At 31.7% G+C, this 17173-nt stretch overlaps 2 long non-coding RNA genes across 7 annotated transcripts in view; both read right to left on the bottom strand.

Moving 5' to 3' along the window:
• Positions 1–17173, bottom strand: part of LOC127128299 (uncharacterized) — a 33950-nt gene that overhangs the window by 4047 nt on the left and 12730 nt on the right. The window lies entirely within an intron of this gene.
• On the bottom strand, positions 45–16238 carry LOC127128298 (uncharacterized). Of its 3 annotated transcripts, none has more exons than XR_007805830.1 (4): positions 15818–15898; positions 15055–15111; positions 14728–14860; positions 45–129 (listed from the first exon to the last, which is right to left on the bottom strand). It is a non-coding gene; the product is annotated as an uncharacterized LOC127128298 (long non-coding RNA). The 3 variants fall into 3 exon arrangements; XR_007805831.1 differs by lacking the exons at positions 45–129; positions 15818–15898 and adding exons at positions 3271–3412; positions 16092–16238; XR_007805829.1 differs by lacking the exon at positions 45–129 and adding an exon at positions 3271–3412.

Raw genomic sequence — 17173 nt, 5'->3', positions numbered from 1 at the left:
TATTTCCCCGAAGAAATAACCATATAATCTTTAGATTGGATTACCTCAATACCTAAAAAATATAGGAGTTTACCAAGGTCTTTCGTCTGAAATTTATTCGATAGATGTTATTCTCAAAATAATCTTTAGCTAGTGATGTTGGTTTGATCACACTCTTGGGGTTGAGAATCTTCCTAAGTTTTAACACGACCTCCAAAGATTTACCAATTGTATGCCCTGCAGCATCAACATCTTCATTTTTAACATCAATGGCTGGCTCTCCCTATCAAATATGACCAAAAGAAACAGTGAAATCAAAACACAATACAACCCTTACCAGTATAATATAAAAAAGAAAATGCGAGGAACTGCTCAATATTTGTTATAGATTTGTGCAGTACTTACTACTTGTAACAAAACAATCACTTTGCATTTATTGTAAAAACCAAATGAAAAGAAGCAATATAAGAACATTACCTGTAATGACCTCAAGACTCATTTTGATCTATTCATGACAAGAGCGTACATATCTTCCTACACACACTCCGATGAACAAGTTAGTTATCACTTCAAAATAATCCTGGAAAATAAAAAGAGAAATATTTTAGAGTAAATAAAAATACAAAATTATAACAACACATGATATTATAAGCATAAAAGAGTGACATTGACCTTTATGGGAAGTATTTGAAAAAGGAAAAAGAACAACATACAATTAGAAAGTCCTACCAAACCAAACATACTATTTCTAGTTATCTTTGGATGATACCAACAAGTTAAAGTGACTTACTTTCTATGAGTGCATTATCCTCAAACTTGTTTCTTCAAAAGTATCCATAGCATATTTCCCCAGAGAAATTCTCATATAATCTTTAGATTGAACTACCTCAATACCCAAAAAATATAGGAGTTTACCAAGGTCTTTCGTCTGAAATTGATTCGATAGATGTTATTCTCAAAATAATATTTAGCTAGTGATGTTGGTTTGATCACATTCTTGGGGTTGAGAACCTTCCTAAGTTTGAACATAACCTTCAAAGATGTACCAATTGTATGCAATGCAGCATCAACATCTTCATTTGTAACCTAAACGGTTGGCTCTCCGTATCAAATATGACCAAAAGAAACAGTGAAATCAAAACACAATACAACCCTTACCAATATAATATAAAAGAGAAAATGTGAGAAACTGCTCAATGTTTGTTATGGATTTGTGCAATATTTATTACATGTAACAAAACAATAACTTTGCATTTATTGTAAAAACAAAATGAAAAGAAGCAATAGAAGAACATTACCTGTAATGACCTCAAGACTCATTTTGATCTATTCATGACAAGAGCGTACATACCTTCCTACAAACACTCCGACGAACAAGTTAGTTATCACTTCAAAATAATCCTGGGAAATAAAAAGAGTAACATTTTAGAGTAAACAAAAATACAAAATTATAACAACACATGATGTTATAAGCATAAAAGAGTGACATCGACCTTTATGGGAAGTCTTTGAAAAAGGAAAAAGAACAACATACAGTTAGAAAGTCCTACCAAACCAAACATAGTATTACTAATTATCTTTGAATGATACCAACAAGTTAAAGTGACTTACTTTCTATGAGTGCATTATCTACAAACTTGTTTCTTCAAAATTATCCATAGCATATTTTCCCAGAGAAATTACCATATCATCTTTAGATTGAATTACCTCAATACCCAAAAAATATAGGAGTTTACTAAGGTCTTTCGTCTGAAATTGATTCGATAGATGTTATTCTCAAAATAATCTTTAGCTAGTGATTTTGGTTTGATCACACTCTTGGGGTTGAGAACCTTCCTAAGTTTGAACATAACCTCCAAAGATGTACCAATTGTATGCCCTGCATCATCAACACCTTCATTTGTAACCTCAACGGCTGGCTTTCCCTATCAAATATGACCAAAAGAAACAGTGAATTCAAAACACAATACAAGTCTTACCAGTATAACATAAAAAAGAAAATGCGAGGAACTGCTCAATATTTGTTATGGATTTGTGCAGTATTTACTACTTGTAACAAAACAATCACTTTGTATTTATTGTAAAAACCAAATGAAAAGAAGCAATAGCAGAACATTACCTCTAATGACCTCAAGACTTATTTTGATCTATTCATGACAAGAGCGTACATACCTTCCTACAAACACTCTGACGAACAAGTTAGTTATCACTTCAAAATAATCCTGGGAAATAAAAAGAGTAACACTTTAGAGTAAACAAAAATACAAAATTATAACAACACATGATGTTATAAGCATAAAAGAGTGACATCGACCTTTATGGGAAGTCTTTGAAAAAGGAAAAAGAACAACATACAGTTAGAAAGTTCTACCAAATCAAACATAGTATTACTAATTACCTTTAGATGATACCAACAAGTTAAAGTGATTTACTTTCTATGAGTGCATTATCTACAAACTTGTTTCTTCAAAATTATCTATAGCATATTTTCTCGGAGAAATTATCATATCATCTTTAGATTGAATTACCTCAATACCCAAAAAATATAGGAGTTTACCAAGGTCTTTCGTCTGAAATTGATTCGATAGATGTTATTCTCAAAATAATCTTTAGCTAGTGATTTTGGTTTGATCACACTCTTGGGGTTGAGAATCTTCCTAAGTTTGAAACGACCTCCAAAGATGTACGAATTGTATGCCCTGCATCATCAACACCTTCATTTGTAACCTCAACGGCTGGCTTTCCCTATCAAATATGACCAAAAGAAATATTGAAATCAAAACACAATACAACCCTTACCAGTATAATATAAAAAAGAAAATGCGAGGAACTGCTCAATATTTGTTATGGATTTGTGCAGTATTTACTACTTGTAACAAAACAATCACTTTGCATTTATTGTAAAAACCAAATGAAAAGAAGCAATAGAAGAACATTACCTCTAATGACCTTAAGACTCATTTTGATCTATTCATGACAAGAGCGTACATACTTTCCTACAAACACTCCGACGAACAAGTTAGTTATCATTTCAAAATAATCCTGAAAAATAAAAAGAGAAATATTTTAGAGTAAACAAAAATACAAAATTATAACAACACATGATGTTATAAGCATAAAAGAGTGACATTGACCTTTATGAAAAGTATTTGAAAAAGGAAAAAGAGCAACATACAGTTAGAAAGTCCTACCAAACCTAACATGGTATTTCTAGTTACCTTTGGATGATACCAACAAGTTAAAGTGACTTACTTTCTATGAGTGCATTATCCTCAAACTTGTTTCTTCAAAAGTATCCATAGCATATTTCCCCGGAGAAATAACCATATAATCTTTAGATTGAACTACCTCAATACCCAAAAAATATAGGAGTTTACCAAGCTCTTTCGTCTGAAATTTATTCGATAGATGTTATTCTCAAAATAATCTTTAGCTAGTGATGTTGGTTTGATCACACTCTTGGGGTTGAGAATCTTCCTAAGTTTTAACACGACCTCCAAAGATTTACCAATTGTATGCCCTGCAGCATCAACATCTTCATTTTTAACATCAATGGCTGGCTCTCCCTATCAAATATGACCAATAGAAACAGTAACATCAAAACACAATACAACCCTTACCAATATAAAATAAAAGAAAAAATGCGAGAAACTGCTCAATATTTGTTATGGATTTGTGCAGTATTTACTACTTGTAACAAAATAATAACTTTGTCTTTATTGTAAAAACGAAATGAAAAGAAGCAATAGAAGAACATTACCTGTAATGACCTCAAGACTCATTTTGATCTATTCATGACAAGAGCGTACATACCTTCTTGGGGTTGAGAACCTTCCTAAGTTTGAACATAACCTCCAAAGATGTACCAATTGTATGCCCTGCAGCATCAACGTCTTCATTTGTAACCTAAACGGCTGGCTCTCCGTATCAAATATGACCAAAAGAAACAGTGAAATCAAAACACAATACAACCCTTACCAATATAATATAAAAGAAAAAATGCGAGAAACTGCTCAATATTTCTTATGGATTTGTGCAGTATTTACTACTTGTAACAAAACAATAACTTTGTATTTATTGGAAAAACCAAATGAAAAGAAGCAATAGAAGAACATTACCTGTAATGACCTCAAGACTCATTTTGATCTATTAATGACAAGAGCGTACATACCTTCCTACAAACACTCCGACGAACAAGTTAGTTATCACTTCAAAATAATCCTGGGAAATAAAAAGAGTAACATTTTAGAGTAAACAAAAATACAAAATTATAACAACACATGATGTTATAAGCCTAAAAGAGTGACATTGACCTTTATGGGAAGTCTTTGAAAAAGGAAAAAGAACAACATACAGTTGGAAACTCCTACCAAACCAAACATAATATTTGTAGTTACCTTTGGATGATACCAACAAGTTAAAGTGACTCACTTTCTATGAGTGCATCATCTACAAACTTGTTTTTTCAAAAGTATTCATAGCATATTTTCCCGGAGAAATTACCATATTATCTTTAGATTGAATTACCTCAATACCCACAAAATATAGGAGTTTACCAAGGTCTTTCGTCTGAAATTGATTCGATAGATGTTATTCTCAAAATAATCTTTAGCTAGTGATGTTGGTTTGATCACACTCTTGGGGTTGACAACCTTCCTAAATTTGAACACGACCTCCAAAGATGTACCTATTGTATGCTCTACATCATCAACACCTTCATTTGTAACCTCAACGGCAGGCTTTCCCTATCAAATATGACCAAAAGAAACAGTGAAATCAAAACACAATACAACCCTTACCAATATAATATAAAAAAGAAAATGCGAGAAACTGCTCAATATTTGTTATGGATTTGTGTAGTATTTACTACTTGTAACAAAACAATAACTTTGCATTTATTGTAAAAACCAAATGAAAAGAAGCAATAGAAGAACATTACCTGTAATGACCTCAAAACTCATTTTGATCTATTCATGACAAGAGCGTACATACTTTGCTACAAACACTCCGACGAACAAGTTAGTTATCACTTCAAAATAATCCTGGAAAATAAAAAAAGTAACATTTTAGAGTAAACAAAAATACAAAATTATAACAACACATGATGTTATAAGCATAAAAGAGTGACATTGACATTTATGGAAAGTATTTGAAAAAGGCAAAAGAACAACATACAGTTAGAAAATCTTACCCAACCAAACATAGTATTTCTAGTTACATTTGGATGATACCAACAAGTTAAAGTGACTTACTTTCTATGAGTGCATTATCCTCTAACTTGTTTTTTCAAAAGTATTCATAGCATATTTCCCCGGAGAAATTACCAAATAATCTTTAGATTGAACTACCTCAATACCCAAAAAATATAGGAGTTTACCAAGGTCTTTCGTCTGAAATTGATTCGATAGATGTTATTCTTAAAATAATCTCTAGCTAGTGATGTTGGTTTGATCACACTCTTGGGGTTGAGAACCTTCCTAAATTTGAACACGACTTCCAAAGATGTAACAATTGTATACCCTGCATCATCAACACCTTCATTTGTAACCTCAACGGCTGGCTCTTCCTATCAAATATGACCAAAAGAAACAGTGAAATCAAAACACAATACAACCCTTACCAGCATAATATAAAAAAGAAAATGCGAGAAACTGCTCAATATTTGTTATGAATTTGTGCAGTATTTACTACTTGTAACAAAACAATCACTTTGCATTTATTGTAAAAACCAAATGAAAAGAAGCAATAGAAGAACATTACCTGTAATTATCTCAAGACTCATTTTGATCTATTCATGACAAGAGCGTACATACTTTCCTACAAACACTCCGACGAACAAGTTAGTTATGACTTCAAAATAATCCTGGAAAATAAAAAGAGTAACATTTTAGAGTAAACAAAAAGACGAAATTATAACAACACATGATGTTATAAGCATAAAAGAGTGACATTGACATTTATGGAAAGTATTTGAAAAAGGAAAAAGAACAACATACAGTTAGAAAGTCCTACCAAACCAAACATAGTATTTTATAGTTACTTTTGGATGATATAAACAAGTTAAAGTGATTTACTTTCTATGAGTACATTATCCTCAAACTTGTTTTTTCAAAAGTATCTATAGCATATTTCTCCGGAGAAATTACCATATAATCTTTAGATTGGACTACCTCAATACCCAAAAAATATAGGAGTTTACCAAGGTCTTTCGTTTGAAATTGATTCGATAGATGTTATTCTCAAAATAATCTCTAGCTAGTGATATTGGTTTGATCACACTCTTGGGGTTTAGAACTTTCCTAAGTTTGAACACGATCTCCAAAGATGTAGCAATTGTATACCATGCAGCATCAACACTTTCATTTGTAACATCAACGGCTGGCTCTCCCTATTAAATATGACCAAAAGAAACAGTGAAATCAAAACACAATACAACCCTTATCAATATAATATAAAAGAGAAAATGCGAGAAACTGCTCAACATTTGTTATGGATTTGTGCAGTATTTACTACTTGTAACAAAACAATAATTTTGCATTTATTGTAAAAATCTAATGAAAAGAAGCAATAGAATAACATTACCTGTAATGACCTCAAGACTCATTTTGATCTATTCATGACAAGAGCGTACATACTTTCCTACAAACACTCCGATGAATAAGTTAGTTATCACTTCAAAATAATCCTGGGAAATAAAAAGAGTAACATTTTAGAGTAAACAAAAAGACGAAATTATAACAACACATAATGTTATAAGCATAAAAGAGTGACATTGACCTTTATGGGAAGTCTTTGAAAAAGGAAAAAGAACAACACACAGTTAGAAAGTCTTACCAAACCAAACATAGTATTTTTAATTACCTCTGGATGATACCAACAAGTTAAAGTGACTTACTTTCTATGAATGCATTATCTACAAACTTGTTTTTTCAAAAGAATCCATAGCATATTTCCCCGGAGAAATTACCTTATCATCTTTAGATTGTACTACCTCAATAACCAAAAAATATAGGAATTTACCAAGATCTTTCGTCTGAAATTGATTCGATAGATGTTATTCTCAAAATAATCTTTAGCTAGTGATGTTGGTTTGATCACACTCTTGGAGTTGAGAACCTTCCTAAGTTTGAACACGACCTCCAACGATGTACCAATTGTATGCCCTGCATCATCAACACCTTCATTTGTAACCTCAACGGCTGGCTCTCCCTATCAAATATGACCAAAAGAAACAGTGAAATCAAAACACAATACAACCCTTACCAGTATAATATAAAAGAGAAAATGCGAGAAACTGCTCAATATTTGTTATGAATTTGTGCAGTATTTACTACTTATAACAAAACAATCACTTTGCATTTATTGTAAAAACCAAATGAAAAGAAGCATTATTAGAACATTTCTTGTAATGACCTCAAGACTCATTTTGATCTATTCATGACAAGAGCGTACATACCTTCTTACAAACACTCCGACGAACAAGTTAGTTATCACTTCAAAATAATCTTGCGAAATAAAAAGAGTAACATTTTAGAGTAAACAAAAAGACGAAATTATAACAACACATGATTTTATAAGCATAAAAGATTGACATTAACCTTCATGGAAAGTATTTGAAAAAAGGAAAAAGAACAACATACAGTTAGAATTTCCTACCAAACCAAACATAGTATTTCTAGTTACGTCTGGATGATACCAACAAGTTAAAGTGATTTACTTTCTATGAATGCATTATCTAAAACTTGTTTCTTCAAAAGTATCCATAGCATATTTCCCCGGAGAAATTACCATATCATCTTTAGATTTAACTACCTCAATACCCCAAAAATATAGGAGTTTACTAAGTTCTTTAGTCTGAAATTGATTCGATAGATGTTATTCTCAAAATAATATTTAGCTAGTGATGTTGGTTTGATCACACTCTTGGGGTTGAGAACCTACCTAAGTTTGAATACGACCTCCAAAGATGTACCAATTGTATGCCCTACAGCATCAACACCTTCATTTGTAACCTCAACGGTTGGCTCTCGCTATCAAATATGACCAAAAGAAACAATTAAATCAAAACACAATACAATCCTTACCAGTATAATATAAAAAAGAAAATGCGAGAAACTGCTCAATATTTGTTATGGATTTGTACAGTACTTACTACTTGTAACAAAACAATCACTTTGCATTTATTGTAAAAACCAAATGAAAAGAAGCAATAGAAGAACATTACCTGTAATGACCTCAAAATTCATTTTGATCTATTCATGACAAGATCGTACATACCTTTCTACAAACACTCCGACGAACAAGTTAGTTATCACTTCAAAATAATCTTGGGAAATAAAAAGAGTAACATTTTAGAGTAAACAAAAAGACAAAATGATAACAACATATGATGTTATAAGCATAAAAGAATGACATTGACCATTATGGGAAGAATTTGAAAAAGGAAAAAGAACAACATACAGTTAGAAAGTCCTATCATACCAAACATAGTATTTCTAGTTACCTCTGGATGATACCAACAAGTTAAAGTGACTTACTTTCTATAAATGCATTATCTACAAACTTGTTTCTTCAAAAGTATCCATAGCATATTTCTCCGGAGAAATTACCATATCATCTTTAGATTAGACGACCTCAATACCCCAAAAATATAGATATTTACCAAGGTCTTTCGTCTGAAATTGATTCGATAGATGTTATTCTGAAAATAATCTTTAGCTAGTGATGTTGGTTTGATCACACTCTTGGGGTTGAAAACCTTCCTAAGTTTGAACACGACCTCCAAAGATGTACCAGTTGTATGCCCTCCAGCATCAACACCTTCATTTGTAACCTCAACGGCTGACTCTCGCTATCAAATATGACCAAAAGAAACAGTGAAATCAAAACACAATACAATCCTTACCAGTATAATATAAAAAAGAAAATGCGAGAAACTGCTTAAGATTTGTTATGGATTTGTGTAGTATTTACTAGTTGTAACAAAACAATCACTTTGCATTTATTGTAAAAACCAAATTAAAAGAAGCAATAGAAGAATATTACCTGTAATAACCTCAAGACTCATTTTGATCTATTCATGACAAGAGCGTACATACCTTCCTACAAACACTCCGACGAAAAAGTTAGTTATCACTTCAAAATAATCCTGCGAAATAAAAAGAGTAACATTTTAGAGTAAACAAAAAGACGAAATTATAACAACATATGATTTTATAAGCATAAAAGAGTGACATTAACCTTTATGGGAAGTATTTGAAAAAGGAAAAAAAACAACGTATAGTTAGAAAGTCCTACCAAACCAAACATAGTATGTCTAGTTACCTCTGGATGATACCAACAAGTTAAAGTGACTTACATTCTATGAATACATTATCTACAAACTTGTTTCTTCAAAAGTATCCATAGCATATTTCCCCGGAGAAATTACCATATCATCTTTAGATTAGACTACCTCAATACCCCAAAAATATAGGAGTTTACCAAGGTCTTTCGTCTGAAATTGATTCGATAGATGTTATTCTCAAAATAATCTTTAGTTAGTGATGTTGGTTTGATCACACTCTTGGGGTTGAAAACCTTCCTAAGTTTGAACACGACCTCCAAAGATGTACCAATTGTATGCCCTGCAGCATCAAAACCTTCATTTGTAACATCAACGGCTGACTCTCGCTATCAAATATGACATTGAAAAGTAAATAAGCTCACTACAAGTCAATGACACTCATCCACTCGTAGTTGGGTTAAGGAACGGATGGTGCTTCCAATAGGGTAGACCGCAGGCTTCTCTGTTCTTGAACACTCTAGCAGCTTGTTGAGCATGATCAAAGGCGTCCCTGCATCACTTTCTAAATCTCATGGAACCGATCACAGTAAACCAAACTTCCTACCATTTCCTTTCTGTTTCATCATACTCATGAACATAGCATGACACGGCAAAGGTGTGGTACCTGCAAAAACTCCGACGGTCAAGTTATGAATTCAAAATAATATTGTAAATAAAAGAACATAGTATCTTAGATATTCTCCCGCAGATCATGACAAGTTTACAATTGCATATTCAAATATTGAGAAAGATTATCCATAAAACCATATTAAGTCAACCGTGCAATTTTTCTTAGAGATTGCAGAAGGAGATGGATAATTTTAAGTGAACTGTAGCAATGTTGTATCGATTAAGCTGAGACAATGACAAATCCCTGCAACCACATTTGAAGGAAAACCACTTCAGCAAATTAGTACAAATCAGAAAATATGCAGGATAACTTTTTACCTACATATTGTAACCACATTGAAGTAATAATAAAAAGACTTTGGTAGTCATAGTTGGAAATTACTGGGATCTGAAATGAATTATAAACAATATGCAATTTTTCAAGTTGATGTACATCAATATCTATTAAAGACACAGTTACCACATATGGATAACAATGACCAGGACAAGGCACTTAAAATCTCTATATAATACAATTAGCATATAGAATACGGACGCAGGACACGACACTGACACGTCGACACCAGTAATAATTTGAAAAAAATGAATAAATTGAATGTAGATATGGGTCGGTGTCGGACACCAGACATGCCGTTGATAAGAGGTGTGGATGCTTCAGAGCAATTAACAAAATTCATAATGTTAGTATTATCCTTCACCATTAGATATTTGCATTCTATTTCTAGTTACTCCTGGAAAATGCAAACAAGTGTAGTTAATTGTTTTTTTTAATAAAATAAACAAAGCTTAGGAGATTGAACTAAATCAGATTGTTATATTAGAATTTAGATTCACATCATTCATTGATTAATACAACAGCTTCCAACAATTAAAATACAAACCCTATTCAAAATCAAACAATGGAAGAAATAATCTAAAGCCAAACTCATAAATAATCAAACGATCATTCATGAAGGAATAATTGAAATAGAAACAATATCAAAACATCAACATTAGCATGTATGCATTCTATAGAATATAAACAGACACATGAAAGATATGTGCGGAACAAACAATTTAACAGTAAGTGCAACGACATAATAGGTATTAACTCTATTATTTTAATATTCACCAAACTCTTCCAAGTTATCCTCCTACAAAATCCACAAAACATTATCAATGTAAGCATTGAAAAGTAAATAAGCTCACTACAAGAAAGCCAACAAAAAGTCCTTAAGACGAGTGAAAAAATGTTCAAATCAAAAAAAGACTTCACATCTTTAGAAAAATTATACATATTAATTCAAAAAATGAAATAAACGAATGAACCTAAATAATATGTTTGTGCATCATCTAAAGAGGTTCAACATGAAACATTGTAAGCCCAGCTTAGAGAGGAAGTCTACTAAATAGATAAAAGATATTATTATTCTTGATCATGTTGTTATAAAACAGTTACGTTAAATAAAAAGGAACAAAGATATTCTACCAAATAAAATGGAAACTACCTAAACAAAAAAAGTTACTTAACAATGTTGTATTTCATGCTGGTACAACATGACAACAAAGTAGTACATAGTTATTTAAGATGTTGCAATACTTAGAAAATAAAATTATCTTTTATTGCCAATTATTTACTTTTTTTTTCACAACTTTTTATTTATTTTATAATATATAAAAATATAAGCATTCATGATGAGGCAAAAGAAGCAACCTATACTTACATTTTGATATTGTTGTTGCTGATTTTGCATCGAATCCAATAATAAGAGTAAGCATGGGAACAAATATGCCACCTCCACCAACACCTCCCACAGTTCCAAATGATGATCCTAGAAATCCAATTATGGTACCAACTATTATTCTCTACCCAAATTTCCTAATTCAACATACACTTCAAGTATTGGATCAGATTCATAATCTAGAAGTCCTCATAACCAAATAAAACTGAGATTATAGTATTGAAAAAAGATTAATTAAAAAAAACAGAACAAAGAGTCCAAAAACAACAAAATAAAGGAGATGGAAAGTGGAATTACCTGTTCTATATCATATCTTGATTCAATCTGATACATCATCCTAGATTCAACACACCACCTCTAAGTCTTCCACAAATGATACTTGTACAAACAAAAACAATGAAAGTGGCACTCATGCCAAATCCAATAACAGTTGTCACTAAATTTGTCCCTGAACCCAACATCTCCAACCACCAAAATGAATCTCATTCACTCAGCTCGGTTGAAGACCGGACTGTTAAGCATGGCCTGTTAAGCATGGCCAGTAGCTCAAATCAAAGGTAAACTTCCTACCATGCTTTTAAGTTGATGCATTTCCTTTCTGTTTCATCATACTCATGAGCATAGCATGACATACCAAAGGTGTGGTACCTGCAAAAACTCCGACGATCAAGTTAGTTATGAATTCAAAATAATTTTGTTAAATAAAAGAACATACTAATCACAAGCAGATCATAACAACTTCACAATTGCACAATCAAATAATAATAATTGAGAAAGATTGTCCATAAAACCATAACAAGGATATATTAAGTCAACCGTGCAATTTTTCTTATAGATTGCAGAAGGAGATGGATAATTTTAAATGAACTGTAGCAATGTTGTATCGAGTAAAGCTGAGACAATGACAAATCCCTGCAACCACATTTGAAGGAAAACCACTTCAGCAAATTAATACAAATCAGAAAATATGCAGGATAACTTTTTACCTACATATTGTAACCACATTGAAGTAATAATAAAAAGATTTTGGTAGTCATAGTTGGAAATGACTGGGATCTAAAATGAATTATAAACAATATGCAATTTTTCAAGTTGATGTACATCAATATCTATTAAAGACACAGTTACCACATATGGATAGCAATGACCAGAACAAGGCACTGGAAAATTCAAGTTGTTGCATTTCCTTTCTGTTTCATCATACTCATGAGCATAGCACGACATACCAAAGGTGTGGTACCTGCAAAAACTCCGACGATCAAGTTAGTTATGAATTCAAAATAATTTTGGTAAATAAAAGAACATACTAATCACAAGCAGATCATAACAACTTCACAATTGCACAATCAAATAATAATAATTGAGAAAGATTGTCCATAAAACCATAACAAGGATATATTAAGTCAACCGTGCAATTTTTCTTATAGATTGCAGAAGGAGATGGATAATTTTAAATGAACTGTAGCAATGTTGTATCGAGTAAAGCTGAGACAATGACAAATCCCTGCAACCACATTTGAAGGAAAACCACTTCAGCAAATTAATACAAATCAGAAAATATGCAGGATAACTTTTTACCTACATATTGTAACCACATTGAAGTAATAATAAAAAGATTTTGGTAGTCATAGTTGGAAATGACTGGGATCTAAAATGAATTATAAACAATATGCAATTTTTCAAGTTGATGTACATCAATATCTATTAAAGACACAGTTACCACATATGGATAGCAATGACCAGAACAAGGCACTGGAAATTTCAAGTTGTTGCATGTCCTTTCAGTTTCATCATACTCATGAGCATAGCATGACATACCAAAGGTGTGGTACCTGCAAAAACTCCGACGATCAAGTTAGTTATGAATTCAAAATAATTTTGGTAAATAAAAGAACATACTAATCCCAAGCAGATCATAACAACTTCACAATTGCACAATCAAATAATTATAATTGAGAAAGATTGTCCATAAAATCATAACAAGGATATATTAAGTCAACCGTGCAATTTTTCTTATAGATTGCAGAAGGAGATGGATAATTTTAAATGAACTGTAGCAATGTTGTATCGAGTAAATCTGAGACAATGACAAATCCCTGCAACCACATTTGAAGGAAGACCACTTCACCAAATTAGTACAAATCAGAAAATATGCAGGATAACTTTCTACCTACATATTGTAACCACATTGAAGTAATAATAAAAAGATTTTGGTAGTCATAGTTGCAAATTACTGGGATCTCAAATGAATTATAAACAATATGCAATTTTTCAAGTTGATGTACATCAATATATATTAAAGACACAGTTACCACATATGGATAACAATGACCAGAACAAGGCACTGGAAATTTCATATTATGGATTTCAAACTTTTCTTTACGCACTAATTAATAAATTAACCTATACAATACGGACATGGGACACGACAGTGACACGTCAACACCAGTAATAATTTGAAAAAATTAATCAATTGAATGTGGATGTGTCAGTGTCAGGAACCAACACATGCCTGACATTGGACACACCTTTGATCGGAGGTGTAGGTACTACAAATCAATTAACATATTTATTGAAATAATCTAAAGAAATGCATGAAACTCTATATGAAAAATAGCTGGGATGCAGACCTAGTTATAACTCCAAATCAAAGGTTCCCTGCATCACTTTCTATTCTCATGGAACCGGGCACCAATTACTATAAATTCAGGAAAAATAAACTGAACAAGTGAACTAAGGCAGCCAAATTTAATATGGAAGAAATACTGAATTTAGACAAAGAATAAGTTCATTTAATCATTGCATAGTTCAAAAAAGACCTGAATAATATTTGAGAAAATGTTCAAGTCAAGAAAAGGCTTCACGATTTTATAAAACTTGTACATTAATAAATGAAATCAACGAATGAACCTGAATAATTTGTTGAGCACAAACAAATCAAACCAAATTAAAAGAGGCAAACAGAAGAACATTACCTCTAAGGACCTCAAGACTGACATGGTCATAGCAAAGGTGTGGTACCTATAAAGTATCGGACGATCAAGTTAGTTATGGATTCAAAATAATCTTTACCTAGTGATGTTGGTTTGATCACACTCTTGGGGTTGAGAACCTTCCTAAGTTTGAACACGACCTCCAAAGATGTACCAATTGTATGCCCTGCAGCATCAACACCTTCATTTGTAACCTCAACGGCTGGCTCTCCCTATCAAAAATGACCAAAAGAAACAGTGAAATCAAAACACAATACAACCCTTTTCAATATAATATAAAAAAGAAAGTGCGAGAAACTGCTCAATATTTGTTATGGATTTGTGCAGTATTTACTACTTATAACAAAACAATCACTTTGCATTTATTGTAAAAATCAAATGAAAAGAAGCAATAGAAGAACATTACCTGTGATGACCTCAAGACTCATTTTGATCTATTCATGACAAGAGCGTACATACCGTCCTACAAAGATTCGGACGAACAAGTTAGTTATCACTTCAAAATAATTTTGGGAAATAAAAAGAGTAACATTTTAGAGTAAACAAAAAGAAGAAATTATAACAACACATGACGTTATAAGCATAAAAGAGTGACATTGACCTTTATGGGAAGTCTTTGAAGAAGGAAAAAGAACAACATACAGATAGAAAGTCCTACCGAACCAAACATGGTATTTCTAGGTACCTTTGGATGATACCAACAAATTTACTTTTTATGAATGCATTATCTATATAAATTATAGTTTTTTTTTTTTACAAATTTAGTTTACGAGACAACTTGCAAAGTAGAATTCATAAAAAAAAATTGTTATGTTATAAACATTGTGCAATCTCTTAGTGAAAAGATTTATTATACATGCACTTTTTATCATAACAAATAGAGACAACAGGATTCAAAATCCATAGTTTAGTGGACATAGGTAGATAGCACAAAGAAATCACGTAGACGAAAACAAATTCACTGATTTTGTGAACAAATATTTGTAGTATTATACTAATACAAATTACAAAAGAGAAGTAGTTAAAAGCAATAAAAATTCATATGATGAGCCTCATCATATTTTAAGAAAAAACTACACACATGCATTGTTTTAAATCATGCAAAGGTAGAAAAAAAAATATTAATTGTAAATTCAAAATAATATTAGTAAAAAAAAAGAACATACTACCTTAGATATCCTCCAACAAATCATGACAACTTCACAATTTCATAGTCAAATTGTTGAAATATGAGATTGAGGGACATTTGAATATACAGTATGTCTGAATAAGATTACGAAGATTGTATTATACGGTATATTATATTAACTACATAAGTAATATGCAATGGTATATTCTATTATATTCTAGATAGGTTTAAAAATATTCAATGGAATATTCTCTATACAAATATTAACACTCCCCCTCAAATTTGAACATATAAGTTAAATGCACTAAGCTTACCACATATATAATTAGTTTTAGGATCTCGTAGGGATTTTGTAAACACATGCCAATTGATCATTAGAGTTGACAAAACTTGTGACAATGTCGTTTGATTCTATCTTCTCCCTGACAATGTTTGGTCCTCTCATGAAACCTGGATTCGAAACAATACGTAATGGAATTTGGTTATCACAAATAAGTGTCATGGTCTTACTTTTTCAAATTGAAGTTCTTTAAGCAGTTGATTCAACCAAATGACCTCACATGTTACTAGTGTCATAACCTTATATTCTACCTCAGCACTAGATCTTGCAACTACATTCTGTTTCTTACTTTTATAGGATATTAGGTTTCCTTCAACAAATAAACAATACTCAGAGATAAATCGTCTAACAATGGGTGAGTTTTTCCAATCAGCGTTAGGATATCCAACTATCTGAGTATGTCCTTTATTTTCATAAATGAGACATTTTCCTAGAGAACCTTTATTGTATCTCAGAATCCAAAAAATAGCGTTCATGTGTTCTTAGAAAGGAGAATTTAAAAACTACTTCACCACACTACCTGAAAAAGAAATGTTGGGACGTGTGACTGTGAGATAATTTAACTTTTCAACTAATATCCTATACATCCTTAATTCATATAGAAGCTCCCCCTGATTAGGTAGAATTTTAACACTTGGATCCATAAGAGTATTAACTGGTTTAGCATTCTACAAACTTGTTTCTTCAAAAGTATCCATGGCATATTTCCCCGGAGAAATTACCATATCATCTTTAGATTTGACTACCTCAATACCCAAAAAATATAGGAGTTTACCAAGATCTTTCGTCTGAAATTTATTCGATAGATGTTATTTCAACTGGAATATTCCCTTTGATGTATCTCAGAATCCAAAAAATAGCGTTCATGTGTTCTTAGAAAGGAGAATTTAAGAACTAGTTTACCACACTAACTAGAAAAGAAATGTTGGGACGTGTGACTGTGAGATAATTTAACTTTCCGACTAATATCCTATACATCTTTAAGTTATATAGAAGCTCCCCCTAATTTGGTAGAATTTTAACACTTGGATCCAGAAGAGTATTAACTGGTTTAGC

This window comes from Lathyrus oleraceus, chromosome 3 (genome assembly GCF_024323335.1).
Source record: "Lathyrus oleraceus cultivar Zhongwan6 chromosome 3, CAAS_Psat_ZW6_1.0, whole genome shotgun sequence".
Lineage (NCBI taxonomy): Eukaryota > Viridiplantae > Streptophyta > Magnoliopsida > Fabales > Fabaceae > Lathyrus > Lathyrus oleraceus.
The sequence above is the reverse complement of the archived record's forward strand: the minus strand, read 5'-3'. Positions and strand labels throughout refer to the sequence as shown.